Source organism: Panthera onca, chromosome B4, assembly GCF_046562875.1.
Source record: "Panthera onca isolate mPanOnc1 chromosome B4, mPanOnc1 haplotype 2, whole genome shotgun sequence".
NCBI lineage: Eukaryota > Metazoa > Chordata > Mammalia > Carnivora > Felidae > Panthera > Panthera onca.
The window spans coordinates 10,608,972-10,627,190 of record NC_138345.1 but is presented as its reverse complement, the minus strand read 5'-3'; the positions used below and the strand labels follow the sequence as shown (position 1 = coordinate 10,627,190).

General features: G+C 41.6%; 1 protein-coding gene across 1 annotated transcript in view; it reads left to right on the top strand.

Moving 5' to 3' along the window:
• Window positions 1-1,638: 1,638 nt before the first annotated feature.
• Window positions 1,639-18,219, top strand: part of USP6NL (USP6 N-terminal like) — a 180,403-nt gene continuing 163,822 nt past the window's right edge. The window contains exon 1 of the mRNA XM_060659332.3: window positions 1,639-1,752. The gene's annotated coding sequence lies outside the window, so the exon portion shown is untranslated. The remainder of the gene's footprint in view (window positions 1,753-18,219) is intronic.

Below are 18,219 nucleotides of genomic sequence, written 5' to 3'. Positions count from 1 at the left end.
CACTCAGCCATAAACATGGCAATTTAATTCAATAAACATTTATTGAGGGCCTACCATGTGCAAACTGCTGGTCCAATACGGGCTACAAAGCTATATGAGCAGCAGGGCTCCTGCCTTTCAGAAATTCAGGTATCTCAGTTTGGGTAATCGCTAATCAGAGCATTCCAGAACTTTTGGAGAAGTGTTTGGGTATTGAAAAAGTTTCCTGCATCCTGCCAACTCTTGACCTGTTTGTACCGCAATTCATATATCCAACTATTTATGCCAGTTTTGGATCAGGCTTATTAAACACCTGTCTTCACAAACCTGGTTTAAGTGAATAGCCAAAGGGAAGTATAAACTTAAAGAGTGTACGAATAAGATCACAATACTTGTAAGCTACAAGGAACCTTGGAGACTATCCAAGACCCGGTCTTACGCACAGTTATTAAAGTCTGCATCCTTCAGCAGAGTCTGTGACCCCACCTCCTCTGTCCATCCCTCTGTTTCCATATTGCACACAGCACCCAGTTTTTTGGTGTCTGTTTTCACCAGCTGGAAAAGAGATAATAACAATGGTGCAGAGTTGCCAGCTTTAGTAATTCTAGTTCCTGGAATCAAGGACAGGAAGCCTTTGTTATTTGCACACCCTAACTCTTCTAGCTTCTATTGAATAAATCATTTAACTGTCAGCTAATTACAGTGTTGGAAAGTTTACATCATTCACCTTTTTATGGCACCTCTTAATGGAAGACTCTGGAGATTAAAACTCTTGACAGTTTCCATGATATAAAAAAGGAAAGCTGACCTAGAGAAAGATGGGACAAAAGATGAACATTTGGGAAGTTTTAAGTAGCAATGGGATCTGAGACAGTAGCCTATTTAAAGCAGTGCTGATTGGAAGACCTAAAGTTCCTGGAAAATGACAGAAATGTGATTTTTGTTAGAAGCAATACCTTTTTATTGAACGATCATTTTGCACTTACTACCAGGCACTTGATTGTTCCAAGTGATAACCTTACGAGGCAGGTACTAGGATTCTGTCACTTTACAGATGAAGAAACTGAGGCACAGAGAAAATTAGAGTGCCCTAGCTCTGACAGCTGGTAAGATGGGCCCGAAACGAAACGCGCGGCAATGTGGCAGCAGAGAACGCGCTCTAGGCCACTACTCTACTGACTTCAGCCCTGAGCTCGCCCATCCCTTGACCTTTCCAATTGGACGGCTTAAGTGGGTCGTTTCCGCGCCGTGCCTCGAAGCCTCGCTCCAGGTCCGGGGTCTGCAGTGCGGCGCGGGTCCTCCCTCCCTTGCCGGCCCGGGGTCAGAGGCGCCGCTTCCCGCCCGGGATCCCGGCGAGCTGCGTCCGCACCCCGCAGCCCTGGAAGCGCGCCCCCGCGGCCGGCGGGAACGCGGGAGCGGCGCGCACGTGCCGCCGGGAAAGGGCCGCCCGGCCGCGCCAAGATGGCGGCGGCCGCGGCCGCAGCGGCGACGGTTGGCGGCGGCCCGTGAGGCGGGCGGGGCCGGCGGCGCGGAGGCGGGGTCCCGGGCGAGCCGCCCTGGGAGGCGGGGGCCGTTTCCATAGCGGCGGCAGGAGGTGTCGCGCCGGGGAACTTCCTGGTTCCCGGGCTCGGCTTCGCCGGGAGCCTCTTGGAAAGGAAACAATGGGGCGGAGGGCACTGCGGTAGCCGCCGCCGCCGCGCCGGGACCTGCTCGGCTGCCCCGACTCCCCGCTCTGCGCCCCGCCACAGCCTCCGCCGACGGGACCGTCCGGAGGTAACTTCATTTCTTCATCTCCCACCGCAGGCGGCCGGCCGGCGGCGGCGGTGCCGGTCTCCGGGGTTTCCTCCGGGCAGGGACTCGGGTTGGCCCCGGGGAGCCGGACGCCGCCATTCCCGGCCCCGGGGAGGTGGACGGAGCTGCGGCTCCCCGCCTCAGCTCTTGGGGGGGGTCAGGCTCGGGGAACCTGTGCGGGGCCGTCCGAGTGCCCCCTGGAACCTCGATCGTGGGGCTCTGCGGGAGTGATTGGCAGGTTGGCGGGCGCCGGGTGGGGTGGGGGGGCGCTGGGATGCAGGGGGCGTGCGGGGAGGGTCTGCGGCGGACGCCGCGCGAGGGGACCTGGTGGCGGGTGAAGGGGCCCGGTGGAAAGGACCCGGGTCCTCAGATCCTGGGGGAGGGGAGCCCCGCCGCCTCCCCCTCCCCCCCGGAGCAAGCTTCGGTCCCCGGGAGACGTGTCTGTCTCCCCTGCAAGTTTCACTTGCGTCCTGCGGAGCCCAAGTGGGCAGGACTGAGGCGAACTTCGTTCTTTTAAATTACTGCCTTCGTGCCGCGGAACTTTCTTTCGGCTCCGCAAGCGGAGGATGGGGTGAATGAGGGAATCGGAGAGCCTGGAAATCTGTGCGCCTTTGCAAAGTTTGCAAAGTAGTTTGCAGCTAACAGCCGAGTGACGGTGCGGCAGATCTAATGCGTGAGAATGGTTGCTCGCAGGTATTTTAATGCCAGGAAATGCGAGGAGTCTGCGAATCCACATTTCTGTAAATTGGAAGACATTTCTATAAATTGAGAATTGCACTCTCCCCGCCTCCTCCCCTTTCCCCGCATTTTAATCCACAGTTGCTTTTTCGTCAGTAGACTTTGATAGGAGTTAAATGGTCCCTTATGGGACTGGGGAGGATGTTTGAATTGGGGCACTACCCAGTCACGGGAAATAATGTGACACAAATGGGGGGAAAGAGAGTGGGGACACGATCTTAAATATTTTGCTTGCTGGAAGAAAGTGACTTTAATCCTATACTAATCCATTTATAAATGGAATCAAGTCTCTGGGATACACACTGAACATTTTGTAGCTCCGAAAAGTTGGACAGAACTTTAGAGATCACCGTGGCCAACTCCCTCTATGTGTTGAATCTCTGGGAAGTTCTAATGGAGGGAAGTCAGGGTACTTTTTCCTTTTGTAAAGTCATTTTAATAAGAATTCAGTTCGCCAGCATCACATGAACAGTGGTGTATTTACTTGTATTTCTCTATCAGACCCTCAAATTAAGAAAAAATATTTATGAGTTTGCTGTTTCTGATAATAAAGTTTGTAAACATAGTTTAGGTTTTTACTTAGAGTGGATGTAGATCCTGTGTGGGATTCTACCCACGCAATTGACATATGTCAAACGTACATAGGTCAAAATATAACAGAAAAAAATTATGCTAATAGAAGTATAAATTAATTTTTAAAGGAAAACAGGTATCCCGAGTTAACAGATTCCTTTGCTGATTAAAGAATTAGTGAGTTGTCTCAAAGGCATTTGAAGAAGCATCGTTTGCCAAACATGAAGAATTTGGGCCCGAGTCTTGGTGTTTGTGCCTACTTACTGTTTTTAGCTAGCGGTCAGACTCCCCGGTGCACTTGTTTCTGATGAGGGTAGCCCATTTCCAGTTATGACAGTGCTTCGACGTGAAATACCTCCTAGTGAGGACAACTGCCACTGGTTATACAAGCCAGTAAGTGGAAGTGTCAGCTTTGCCACCATCTGTCAACTGGCTGGCCATCCTTGGAGTTGTGGGGATCGAATACAACTTCCTGGCATGGCGGATTCAATGTGGGCCTCCAGTGCCTGGCAGAGGTTGTACCGGTCCGCCGTGGCCGCCACGTGCACATCTATCTCAAGTTCCTGTTACGTTTTGCAGCCGGTGAACGTGACTGAGAAGGAGGCCAGTAAATGAAAGCTAGTGGCAGATTGAAAACACAGTTAACTTCGGTTAACGTGCACTAGGCATGTTAGTTAAGGCAGTTGGAAGCTGGCAGAAGACTTAGCCACAATACTAAAACCTGGGGAATTGGTGCTTCAGTTCGAGAGAAAGAGACAGGTGATTGCATTCTGGTTTATGTTTGCAATTGCACTTTAACCGTGCTTGTTTTGCTTTAGTGCAATGACATTGTTATCAACAGTGTTCTGACCGTTTATTCCCGGAAAGTTTCAGTTTGTCCCTTCAGGGTGATTTTTGAAAGGCATATTGGCAGCATTTAGGTGGGATTCGCTGGTATTTAGAGTCTCTCTCCCCTCCGCCCCCCATTAAAAAGTATCTCACTTTTTACAGTGGAAGTCAACAAAAGTACTACCAATTTGAAAGAAATCTGTCTTCTGGCACATTTCATTATAGTACCTGGGGGTCACAGCTTGGGAATTAGAATTGCAGACACTTGGATTCTCAACCGATCTATGCCATTTCCAGGCTATATCATTTCATGCAAATAACTTAATTTTTGAGGGCTGTTTTCTTTGCAAAACTGGGGAGAATCGTAAATTCAGATTTGTTTGTTCATCCAGCAAGTGTTTCTCCAGTGCCTTCCGTGCCTCAGGTTAGCTACCTTGTTTTCAACGATGACAGGGAGATAGGTTCTTTGAAGTACTGGGAGCTATAAAACCCAGGAGCAAGGAGCCTAACCTGACTTGGGGGTGGTTGGGCAAGCTTCCCTGAGCCAGGGACTCCTAAGACCTGAAGGAATAGGAGGAGATAGCAGGTGCAGAGGGGAGGTGAGCGGGTGGGACGCTGTGAGGATAAGACCAGAGCATGCGCACGGCCAGGGCGCCTGAAGAGACTGCTGTGAAGGTTAGAGAAGAACGCTTGGGTAGGAGTTAGCTCCCCACACGGCCCGTCGGCAGCCGCGTTTGGTGTGTGGAGAAGGCTCTTGGCACCGCGTTCGAGCCCCCTGAACGGAGGGCTTGGTCTTGCTCCTCAGCCCTCGTGGAAAGGGAGTCCGTGTCGTTGACTCTAACGCAGTAGACCTGGACATGCCTCTCTGTACGCTTTGGGGTCTCGTTTTTTAATTCTGGCGCTGTTCACTCTCAGTTTTTAAATCTGAAAGGCGGGAATGAAATAAAAAGATTCTTTGATTTCTTTACAGAGAGAGGCTATACGATACGAATATAGTATTTTGATATAATTTTGGTAGCATTGTTTCTTTGCGAGAGCTTAGGCTACCTTAAGATACCTACCTCTCACAAAATGGTAGTAGCAATCTACCGTAAAATCAAAAAATATTTATTAAGGGGCGGGTAGTTTCATTTGCCTATAGGAAGGTCAGGAGTTGACTCTGGAGTTTCATATCTCGTTTGCTTAAGTGTTTTTGGCTCGAAATAGATATTTGATTATTCTCTGACAGAGGTACATGTTGCACCTGTGTCTTGCCGACATTGATGTCAGTGTAGAAAAAGTTATAATTTTATGCTGGAATTTTCCTTTCACTAAATTAGCAATGAATTAAAAATATTAGAGTAATGTTTTTCATGAAAGAAGTGAAAAAATATTGTTTTTGAGTTTCTTAATATATTAATTTCAATAACTTTACATAGATCAGTAATGGCAAATTAATATTTTATTATGGAACTAATGCAGTATTTATAAGCTAGTTAGCTCTCTGAGCTTTTTTGTTCTTGTTTCTTCTTATTTGGTTTTTGGACATTTTAATGCTTGGTAGCATATCTGTGGTGAGAAAAGAGAAAGTGAAATAAGATTTCAAAAAGTCAGTCGCAGTAGAAAAGATTGGTCAAAATTTATAAAAGTTAGGTATGTGTGCCAGATATTTTTGTGTATTTTGCTGATGACTATTACAAAAATGAATTGGCACTTAATAACTTTACATTGACATAAATATTTAAAAATTAAAAAAATCTACTTGAATTCCTTGTTTTCCATATTTTTTCCCCTCATTCTACCTTTGTTTTGGATTCTCTTTGTAAAAATAATTATTCCATTTACTCCTTTTTTATTAGCGTGGGATCATGTGTTCTTTTGCTGTTCCTTTAGTGTTGGCCTACGAAATTCTGATAATGTTTTCTCAACTTACCAGAGTATAATATTGAGACTTCCACTCTTTTTCCTGAGATTGTGAAAGGCCTTTAAAAACATTTAAGTTAATTTTCTTTCTTTCTTCTTTTTTAAACCCATTTCGTTGTCACCATGTTTTAAAACGCATATATATTTTAAACCCCAAAGATATATTTCTATTGTGCGAGCTGGGGAGGAGCAGAGAGAGAGGGAGACACAGAATCCAAACCAGGCTCCAGGCTCTGAGCTGTCAGCACAGAGCCCGACGCGGGGCTCAAACTCATGGACTCTGAGATCATGACCTAGCCGAAGTCACACGCTTAGCTGACTGAGCCACCCAGGTGCCCCTCTTTGGCTTTGTTTCTATTGAGAAGTCAGTCATAGTTTATTGCTTCTGTCTTGGTAATTGGTTTCTTTCTCAGGCTATTTTTGAGATTTTCTTTTTGGATTTCAAAGAATCCTCCCTTTCTTGCTTGGGGAGTATACCTTCCGATGTCTTTCATCAGTTTTGGATAGCTCTCAGCCATCATCTCTTCCAATATTGCTTCTTCCCCATTCTGCTTCTTGATCTTTCTGCGACTTCAGTTCCACAGTGTTAGACTCACCAAATCCTCTGTGCATTTCACTTGCCTTCTGTATTTTCCATTCTTTTATTTCTTTTCTGTGCTGGATATTTGTGTGTGTGTGTGTGTGTGTGTGTGTGTGTGTTCTGTCTTCCAGTTTACTAAGTTAGTCTTCATCTAATATGCTCTTTTTTCTAAGTTGATTTATTTTGAGAGAGAGAGTGCGAGGCTGCACGCCCTTAGGAGGAAGGTGGGGCAGAGAGAGAGAATTCCAAGCAGGCTCTGCACCTTCAGCGCAGAGCCCGGTGTTAGGGCTCAGTCTCGTGACCTGTGAGATGACCTGAAGCGAAGTCAAGAGTTGGACTCTTAACTGAACCATCCAGGCACCCCACTGTCTAGTATGCTCTTAAATGTTATTCTCTGGGTTCTTAATTTTGGTTAATTGTATTTTTCATTCTAGAATTTCAGTTTGGTTCCTTTTAAGTGGTCATGTCACTTTCATAGTTTCTAATTCCCTATCAAAAATTTCAAGCTCTGTACATACCTCTTTGAACAGGGTGAGCATGGCAACTATCCCCTGGTGGTGCAGATTTTTTCTGTAGTCTTTTATTTCTCGAGGGGTCTTATCTCCTAATGTTCCTGCCTGTCTTTGATTGTATACTGTTCATTCTATTTGAAAAAATAGGTCTAGAAGTAATTACCGATTTAGGTAAGGCTTTTTCTGTTGCTTTTGCCAGGCACTTGGTCTTAACTTTATTCAAATTAAGTTTTTTTGAATCTATGCAAGGATCGGTTTAGTTTACTTCTGTGTTATACCTTCTGGGATTCAGCCTTATGCGGTCTTATTCCAAAGTAGGGGATGGCTCCCTTGGAGGATCTTGTACTCTGACACTTTGGCTTCTGAGTCTCCAAGGCCGCCTCCATGCAGTTTAGCCTCTCAGGCATCTCTTGATTAGGCAAATATTTCCAGGAGGGAAGAAACCCCAATGTGCCACGCATGCTCTGCCCTGTCCTCCTGATTCCTTGTTAGTTCTTTGATCACCATCCTTCCCTACTTTTTAAATTAAGGTATAATATACATATAGTAATGTGCACTAATCTTAAATGTATATCCTGAGGAGTTTTTGTAAATGTATAATCATACTCAGATCAATATATAGAACACTTTCGCCACCCCAGAAAGCCTGTGTCACACTCCTTCCCAATCCATGCTACCTATCTTCCTTGCCTTGGGTAACAATTACTCAGTTTTCTAGCACCATAGACTAGTTTTACGTTAAAAAAAACTCATTTATTTTGAGAGAGAGAGGGAGTGACCAAGCGGGGGTGGGGGGTGGGGGGGATGGGGAGGGGCAGAGGAAGAGGAAGAGAACGAATCCCAAGCAGATTCCGTGCTGTCAGCACAGAGCCTGACATGGGGCTCGATCCCATCTCCCGTGAGATCATGACCTGAGGTGAAATCACGAGTCCTGCACTCAACCGACTTGAGCCACCCAGGTGCCCCTAGTTTTGCATTGCTTGTTTTTTGTTTTTGTCGAAATAGTATCATACAGTGTACATTCCTCTGTGTCTGATCTGGCTTGTTTCATTCAATACTGTAGTCTGTCAACGAGATTCAGCTATGTTGTTGCGTGTAGCGTAGTGTTTCTTTTTCATTGCCCTGTACTTGTTCTAGTTACTGGGGCACCTAAAAAATTGCCTCAAAACTCAGTGACTTAAACAATGACCTTGATTTCCGTACAAAACTGTAATTTGAGCATTGCTTGTTACAGCTGCATTTGGTGTCAAGAAGGGCTGCTTGAAGGCTGGGCCTAATAGTGTTGGAAGTTTTGCCCACGTGTCTGCCGTTTGCGGACCAGCACTTAAATGTGGCCTGAGTGTGCTCACAGCCTCGTGGCAGTGTTCCAAGTGCTAGCGTCCTCCACACACATGCAGTGGGGAGAGCGGTGGAGATCCTGTGAGCCAGACACATGCTGTATTCCTCTTATGACTTGGCTTGGAAACTTAATGCAGTTTTACTTCCACTGCATTGTATTCTTTGAGGCAGTTATGAGCCTGCCTAGGTTTGAAGAGCGGGGGAACAGACTCTGCCTCTTGATGGGGAGAGAGAAGAATTCTGCCCTTGATCTTAGCCAAAAGGCCGAGAAGCAATGGGAGAGATCAGATTCTAGAAGAGCATGTGAGACCAGAAATGTTGTGGTCGCCATTATTGGAAAATATAGTGTGCCATAGTAGCAGCCTCATACACAAGCCTATCACAATTTATCCATTCTTTTAATACACATGTGAATTATTTCCAGTTTGGGGCTATTGTAATAAAGCTGCTGTGGACATTTTTGTGCGTGTACTTTGTTGGGTTTATGCAGTCCTTTCTTTTGGAAATACCCCTGGGCACGGAACTATTGAGTAATATAGGCAGATACATATTTTGCCCTACTAGTTACTACCAATTTTGTCAGTGTGGTTGTACCAATTTATATCCTCTGATATTTTTAAGAATTAAAGAAATACATATATTTGTCTAGCTTTTTGATTGTATTTAAAACAAGAGGCTTGGTGTGTAATCTGTGGTCTAGTTTTATTGGAAATGTAAGTTGTATTTGAACGTGTATTCAAATTGGTGCTAAGTATAGTTACCATTAGCAGACTATCTGCATTAATTGCTGAAGAGAAATTTCTGAAATTTCTTTTTAGAACTTGCTTTTTGGAAATATTGAGCTCCATCCCTCAATTTATATCACATTTTGTTTCTCATCAATGCTTATCATGAGTTTGAATTCTAAAGCTCATTCACCAGACTTGCTTGGGAAATATTTTTCTATTACAAAATCTTTTTCCTACAAAGCTGGTAATTTGCCGTCACCAGGGGTTGCCAGAAGAATGCTCCAGGTTCTTCCCTTAAACTTTCAGGGTTGCTCTTTTGATTACTTCACTACTGATAGTCATTTTAACTTTCTTCTAAGTGTCATTTGAATCTGGCCCCCTCCCACACCCCCTTTTTGTAACCAGCATTTTAGACCAGTTTGTTTCAGCTCATACCTGGTTTTCTGCAATAATTTATTGATTGATCCTACTAATAATGCTTGGGAAGTTAGAATTCTCTTACTCATTGACTTAAGATTAGTTTTTAGGTCCTAAATCTAACAGTGCTAGAAAGAGAACTTAAAAATCATTTCAACTTATTTAAAAATGAGACCTGAAAACAACAACAACAACAACAACAACAACAACAACAACCAAAACTGAATCAGTGCTGGAGTATAGAAGATATTTAGATTACCGAAGCATTTTTTCTGGCATAATCACTTGACAGTCTTGAGTGGTAGGTGCGTTGAAAAGTTTAACTCTCATTTTACAGGTAAAGAACGTGAGTCTCAGCTGTGCCTCTTGCATCTAGGACTCCTTGTATGTTGAGTGATCTTCCTTCAGGGCCCACAACCTACCATCAATTTGCTGAATTCCAATCTTATTGACTACATGAATTTTCCTCTCTTCAACTTGATATATTTGCATCTTATGGCCAGTACGTTTACTCATTTTCATTCACTGCAGGGCCTTTGCATGAGCTGATAGTACTTTTGTCCTGAATTTGTTTGGTTAGTGGCAGGATGGCTGGGACCAGGTTTGTCTTGATTTTTTATACCAAGCCCCTTGAGAAGTTTTTGCATATTGTCTAGCTGGATAAGTATTTACTGAAGGCATGGATGGATTCTTGTCTTTAGAATCTGGAGTTTTTAGCTGACTTTTAAAATGATGCCAGGCCTCTTAAAGTCAGATGTCTTGTATCCTTCGTTTTAGCTTTGATCTGCAGAGCTCGCATTAGGTGCACTTCTCTGATAGTATGTATCAAGTGCGTTAGGCAAATATAACCTGAACAAATTATAAGCCGATTTTTTTTTTTAAATGTTTTAAATGTTTATTTATTCTTTTTTTTTTTTTTTTCAATATATGAAGTTTAATGTCAAATTGGTTTCCATATAAGCTGCTTTTGAAAGGCCCTGCCTCTATAGCTGTAGGTAAAGAAGCTTGGGAAAGGACATTTGTTTTTCTAAATACATAAAAGTTAGCATGTTCACCAGCGTAAAGCTGCTGGAATTCGATAAGTCCTTCTGGAAACCTAGCTCAGATTCTACCTGTAGAAGGGGAAATTAGACCTCATTCTTATCTGATGCTTCATTAACATACACATGTAAACAAACCGAGGAAATCCAATGATTTCACATTTTGCCCATCTCATTCTCTGACCTTATTAGCAGGAAGTGCTGTGTTGATGTAGTAAATAGTGGGTAGGAGAAATAGACCTTTCACTCTAGCACTGACGGAAGATTTGCTTCACTTCTCCTGAGCTGGGAAAATATTGAAAGTTGTTCAAATTTAGCATTGTATTTCAGGGGGTATAAATTGCAGAAAGAGCATTCTTTATAGAAAGCCCAAGAGTTAGGAAAGTATAGTGGTGAGACTTCCTGTGTCAATGAATAGTGACTCTAATATTAACTGAAGTTGTTTATCTGGAATGAGAAGACATTACCCAGTACGTATATGTGTGCCCAGCATATGTCTTTGAACCAATGAACTATGAATCTGAATTAAGAAAGAAAGATACTAGAAATCCTCTAATGTAAGTTCCACGGGGCCAGGATCTTTGTTTTGTTCTTGGCTGTGTCTGCAGGGCCTAGAACACTCCCTGGCTCATAATAGCTGCTCAGTAAATATTTATTGAATGGATAGTCAATTTGTATATTATCTGTTTGTTTTAAATTTAAAAACCCAACATTAATCATTTAAATATTGCTTTATAATCCTTTGGGAAATAAATTGTTTGAGGCATCATTTCTGATAATTCTTGTTGGACATTTGAGTTGTTTATAAATTTTTTTGCTGTCATGAATCAAGCTTCAACAAAGGAAATTTTCTTAAGCTCTTTCTTGGGCTGGTAGTTCAACACATAGCAATGTTGTAAAACAGGCTCTAGGAATTTCTCCTAGAAAATGAACTTGGCTTGTGCAACTCTGAGGGTGAGATCAGAAGCTTTAGTGATCAGACGTCTGAGATCAGGTAGCACCAATGATACAGCTCTGAGTAGGCCTGCTGCTCTTACACATGTGGATAATGTCTAATCCTCAGTCTTTGCACGTGAAAGCTCTCTTGCAATTTGTAGTGGAACTGCCTATCACTTGACTTTGTCTTTTACTTTTAAAGAATGAATGAGTCACTACAAATATTTCTGCCTCTTAATTATAGTTTAAACATTCTAAATGCATTTAACTCCTTCATACGGATGGGTACACGTATTCTGTTATTCTCATTTATCATCATTTCACTTCTGAATGGCTTGGGAAAAATTTTGCTCTTTCATATTAAAGTATTATAAAACTTATTCTACAAAAAGCTCTGTGTAATGTGTGTTACATAGGGTCTAATATAATGGTGTCTATAGTGTCCCCTCCCTCAACTTAAGCAATAGAACATTATCGGTATCCTCTTGGATCACATCTCATTGTTCCTCCTCCTCTGTCCATTACTTGTCCGGGGGAACTGTCAGGTTCAACTTTAGGCTCTAGCATTCTCTTGCTTTTCTGTATAGTTACATTGCATATGTATATGTCCCTGAACAACTTATTGTGAATTTTACATATTTTGGAACTTTATGTTAATAGTATCATTGTGTGTGTGTGTGTGTGTGTGTGTGTGTGTGTGTGTACTCACAAATTTAGTGAGTAAAGCTTTTTAGTAAAACTAAAACTCACACATTTCATTTGCATTTAAAGTTAATGTCCTTGCTCTCTGCATTAGTCATCTTTTGCAGTAATTATGCTGTGTAACAAACCACTGCAACATTTCAGGGCTGTGAAAGGACAGACATTTATGTCTAGCTCATAGGTTTAGCAGTCTCTGCTGGGTTTGGCTGGGCTTGTCTATAAGCCTTGGGTTGGGTTCAGTTATGTGCTGGGTGTCTACTCATTCTGGGACCAGCAGCTGTTGGGGTACAAGAGACACGCCAAGCTCAGGGCTCTTAAACCCTCCACTTACAAATGGGATAGTGTCGGTTGTGTCCAGAGTCCAACATGTCATGTGATCAGGCCCCCACATCCATGAGGTGGGGAGTATGTCCCACCCCTAGGGAAGTCACAGTGAGAGCAGTGAGTGAAGGAAGGCATGTGAACAAAAGATAGTATCTGCCATATCTTCCTCTTGAATAACAGCATAAGAAACTTGGAATATTTCCTTTCTTATTACTTCCCTTCTAGATTACATGCTGTTGTTCAGTACTTTCTCTCTCTCTCTCTTTTTTGTAACTCCTGATTTAGAAATCATACCTCTAATATTTGTTTGTGTTTACTCATGTTTACAACTTTTATCTCACCATTCTTTCCTGTATTTCAGATATTCTCTTTGGCATCATTTTCCATATTTGTGAACTACAGTTTTGGAAGCATCTTTAATGAGGATCTGTTTATATTCTCGCCGTTTGTGTCTGAAATTTTCATTATTTTGTCATTTTTCTTGAAAAGTTAGTTTTAACTGTGTTGAGTATATAATTATAGTTAACAGTTTCTTTATTTTAGCTTTGAAGACATTATTCTAGTGTCTTCTGGCTCCCATTGTTGCAGTTGGTAAGTCAGATGTCAAGTCTAATTGTTCCTTCTGTGAGCAATCTGCCTTTGGTTTCTGGTTGCTTTTAAGAACTCTCTGTCATTGATGTTTCACAGTTTCACGATATCTCTAGGTGTCAGTTTCCATTTTATTTATACTTTGTGGAATTTGCTGAACCTGAGTCTGTACTTTAGTGTCTTTCATCAGTTCAGGAAAATTCTTGGCTATTGTCTTTTTGCAGATTGTCTCTCCCTCATTCTTGATGTTCTCTTTCGAAAACTCCCAATTAGATATATATATATATGTAAAATAGATGTTTTAATCTACTTTTCATATCTCTTAATCTTCCTTTATATTTTTTTTTTTTTTTTTTTTAATTTTTTTTTTTTTTCAACGTTTTTATTTATTTTTGGGACAGAGAGAGACAGAGCATGAACGGGGGAGGGGCAGAGAGAGAGGGAGACACAGAATCGGAAACAGGCTCCAGGCTCCGAGCCATCAGCCCAGAGCCTGACGCGGGGCTCGAACTCACGGACCGCGAGATCGTGACCTGGCTGAAGTCGGACGCTTAACCGACTGCGCCACCCAGGCGCCCCCCTTTATATTTTTTAATCTGTCTTTGTTGCATCCTGGATGATTTCAGATCTGTCATCTGGTTCATTAATTCTCTCTTTAGCAACATCCACTTTGCTGAACTTGTCTGTTGAGCTTTAATTTTAGTTATCCTGTTTTTCACTTGATTCTTTTCCAAATTTGTTGCCTTCTTTTTTGCTCATATTTTTCATTTCCTGTTGTTTTTCAAAACATTATTGTCCTTTCCTTTTTGATGTATTTGTGATGAGTCTGCTTATTTCTGTCGAATCTTGCTTATGCATAGTTTTAAATTTTGAGCTAATTTTTCCTGTAACTTTGTGGAAATGCTTATGAGACTTGGCTTAAGAGTGCTTTCTCCCAGAGGGAATTTGCAATTGAGGACAATGTCAAACCAGGGCAACTTAATTTCTAGGTTTGAGATTTTTATAATATACAAGTGTATGGATTTGAACTTGAAACCTGGGTGAAGGTTGGTTTTGGTTACAGATTTCCAGTGAATACTCCCCTCCCCCTCCCCAAACACAAATAAACCTAGACTCAGGAGAGAATTTTCCTTCAATCTTCCTTTGGGGTAGATTTTTTTTCCCCCCTTACTTAGTTAATTATTTTTGTTGAAGATGTAGTGTTTCAGGTGCCAGGCTCTCTGTACTTATCTGTAGTCTGACTTTCCATGTTGTATCGTGTAAAGCTCTAGTTTTGTCCCAAGCATGACTGTCAGCACTGAAAGCCCTTCAGCATTGTCTGGTAGAATTTTCGGGGATCATGGAAATGTCACACACCTCTGCTAATACAGCAGCCACTAGCCACATTTAAAATGTATGAGGTATGACAAAGCAATGGAATTTTAAATTTTACATGGTTTTAATTAATTTAAATTTAAATAGCTACGGGCTGGTGGCTGCAGTATTGGACGGTGCAGCGTGGTTATGGGAGATTGGCAATTGCCTGGAAGGCCCGTTGCTGGCATCAGTGCTTACTTATCACCCTCTCTTTGTGCTCCTGTGCGTTTTTTCGGTCTCTGAGGATTTCTCTTAGTTGCTTATGAGCTTTGCTGTGCATTTAATAGGGTAATTATTGTATTTTATCAAGTATTTTTGATGTCATGTAGCAAGAGGGTTCGCAAGCTCTTTGGGCACAAGAATCTCAGAAACGGAATTACCTGACAGCTGTATTTTTAGTTGGAGAGATACTTATCTTGAACGGTAAAAATTGGAAAGTTCACAGTGAAGTAGTGGATGTTCTTCAGAAACTGACCACGAAGTTAGAAATTATGAGGAAGAATTAATTAAATACTTTCTTTGCCATCGTTCTTACTCTACAAAACATTGAAGGATGCTAAAAGATAAAAATGGAGCTGTAACTAAAGTTTTTAAAGTCTTAACACATGGTCTTCAGCTGCTTGGTGTGAGTGTTTTACCAATACAAGAGCACTTGAATGAAAAGGTATATATATTTATTTAGAGAGAAATATTTTGCAGATGGACAGAAAAAACAAAATGAACTTGAGAGATCATAGGGAACTGTGGTGGTGGAGGGATAGGAAAGGACTTTGACATTCAGTGCTGAAAGTATGTGTTTTGCTTCTGGCTTTAACAGGGCCTGTGTTATTTAATTGGAGGGATTTAAAAATATATAAATAATGAGTCCTAGCTATTTCTCAGGTATACGCTTCTTTTTCCTTCAAAGCCAAATATTTTAGAAACGTGTGGTTGGTTTTGGATATTTATTAATAAAAACACTTAAGACACCTTGTAATAAATTTCTGTTACTTTACGATTTGCTTGCTCTTTTGGAGCCGTAGGTACATTGGATTCTTTTTTTGTTACTTGTATTTTTGTATTGTGGTTAAATACACATAAGACCACCATTTTAACCTTTTTTAAGTGTCCAGTTCAGTGGCATTAACTACATTTACATTAACGTAGGACCATCACCATTCATCTCCAGAACTTTTTTCATCCTCCCAAACTGAAACTCTGTCCCCATTAAACATTAACTTCCTGTCCTCCCCCGCCCCACCCCCCAGCTTCTGGTACCCACCATTCTACTTTCTGTCCCTGAATTTGACTTCTCTACGTACTTCATTCATGTAAGTGGAATCATAGGGTGTTTGTCTTATATATGACTTGCTTATTTCACTTACCATAATGTTCTCAAGATTAAATTTAATTTTCTGAAATTGTAATTTGTGCTAAGAGTAAAAGAATGGAGATCCCATCGGCTGGTAGTGGAGATTGGCATTCTCATGTACTTCTTTCCATAGAAGATCATATACAGTGAAGTGAATTACTGTTAATTTGATCTCCTGAAAGAATATTATAAGAAACAATAGAATGTGATACCATATGTTGTGGTTTATAATTCTGTTAAATTTAAGTTTTAAAATCATTAAAATTGGGCCTGCTGAGCTTGTTCTAAAATATATTATCTGGTGTTATAAAACCCAGAAATCCTTTCCAGTACTTCTAGAGGTTTAAACTGTCTAAAAGCATCAGAAATTATTTTAGGCTGCCTAGTGCCTGCAGTAAAAAAGAGGATATGGTGGAGTTTGTTTTACTTTAAAAAAAAACATTATTATTTATTTATTTTAAATGTTTATGTACTTTGTGTGCACATGTGAGGGAGGGGCAGAGAGAGCGGGAGAGAGAGAATCCCAAGTAGGCTGTGCGCTGTCAGCGTGGAGCCTGATGCAGGGCTTGATCTCGTGAACTATAAGATCATGACCTGAGCTGAAATCAAGAGTTGGACACTTAAGCCACCCACGTGCCCTGCGTTTCCCCTGAGTTCCCTGTCAAGATGGGTTATCCGTAGCCCTGCTTACCATTCGTGCAGATCAAGTTTTGTCACAAAAAGTTGGAGGTGTCACTTGAAAGAATCTATATTAGGTTAGTGTGAGTACACATTCCCATGTGGAGGATAAATAGCATAGCTCATGTTACTAGAAAATGACTTTAAAGGCCAGATTTTACAGAAATACCCCAGTATACCTACTATGTGAAACTGTGGATTTAAAACAAATTATTTTTTTTCCCTCTTGGATGGTGTGAAAAACAAAGTTAGATTTTTTTCTTCTCTTTTTTCTGTGTCCATTGGGAGGGGATAGCATTTAGAGGAGGAGAAAGAGAGTGTGCACATTATTTATTTTGAGAGAGAAAGCACGAGTGTGAGCGGGGTTGGGGCAAAGAGAGAGATTGGGAGGGAGAATCCCTAGCAAGCTCTATGCTGTCAGGACAGAGCCTGATGTGGGGCTCGACCTCACTAACCTTGAGATTATGACCTGAGATTATGAGCTGAAATCAAGAGTCAGACACTTAACCAGCTGAGCCACATGGGCTCCCCTGTGCCCATTTTATCTTACATGCTTCTGAACTGCCTTGCTGCTTAAAAGAATTTGCATGCGACCTACTTTGAAAGTAGACAGGAGGGTCTACATTTCAAAGTTGTGATTATGCTAAAGAGTTTGAACCAGTGAGTTCAGTTACGAGTAATTTCCAAGTATGTTTTTCTAAGAACTACTCCGTGACATTTTACAGTAATTCCAATTCATGCATTGTTTCATATTTGTCAAGTATATTTATCACCTTAGATGGTAAGGTCATAAATCCACTGTTGATAAGTTTTATTATCCTGGTATTTTTGAGGTTACTATTTTTAGCAATAAGAAAACTTGATATGTTAGGAAGTTCAGTTCTTGAATAAGTATTTGTTCAGCATTTTACAATTATGGGTAGGAGGTGCTACTTAGTATAAAATGCTTTCATGTTGCCATTTAGGAATTAAAACTTTTTTTTAGAACATTTATTTATTTTTGAGAGACAGAGAGCGTGAGCAGGGGAGGGGCAGAGAGAGAGGGAGACCCAGAATCCGTAGCACGCTCCAGGCTCTGAGCTATCAGCACAGAGCCTGAAGCGGGGCTTGAACTCAACGAATTGCGAGATCATGACCTAGGCAGAAGTTCAGATGCTCAACCGACTGAGCCACCCAGGTGCCCCACCATTTAGGAATTTTAAATTTAAGATCAAAAACTTTGTTATAAACAGCAACAAAGAGAAAAGTCCCTGACCAAAGAGACTAGACTCTACCAGCGTAAGTGAACTATGAGTAAACTCCTAGATCATCTGTGAATGTTTAATCTACCCTGTGTATCTGTAACATGGGATTGCCTTCCTGTGTCGTCATTCACCATGCTCCAGGGCTCAGCATGTTTGACCTCCTAGTTCCCTGGGAGGGAAAACAGATCTAATAGCCTGAGTGAAACACCATCAAAAAACTTTATATTTATAGTGAGAAACTTCTTGTCACATATTCTGAAACTAACATGTAGATTATGTGTTATTTTAGATTTTTCATACAACTTCTCATTTCCCTTGGGATAATTGGGTTATCTGGAAATGAAAATCATAGCATTTACTGTATAGATAAAGAAGAAAGCCTGTGGGATGGGGGTCAGGTGATTACGTGGCAGTACTATGATTATATGCCATTGCTAATTACAGTCTACAAATCATGCTGTGCATACAGATTTTCATTTTGTAAATTTGTATTTCTCATGTATTTTACATGACATGAGTAAAGTATATAAATGAGACCAACATTATTTCTTCAAAAAATGTTACCCTAACTTTAATCTGTTGCAGAGTCAGTGGTCCTTAGTACTATGCTATGT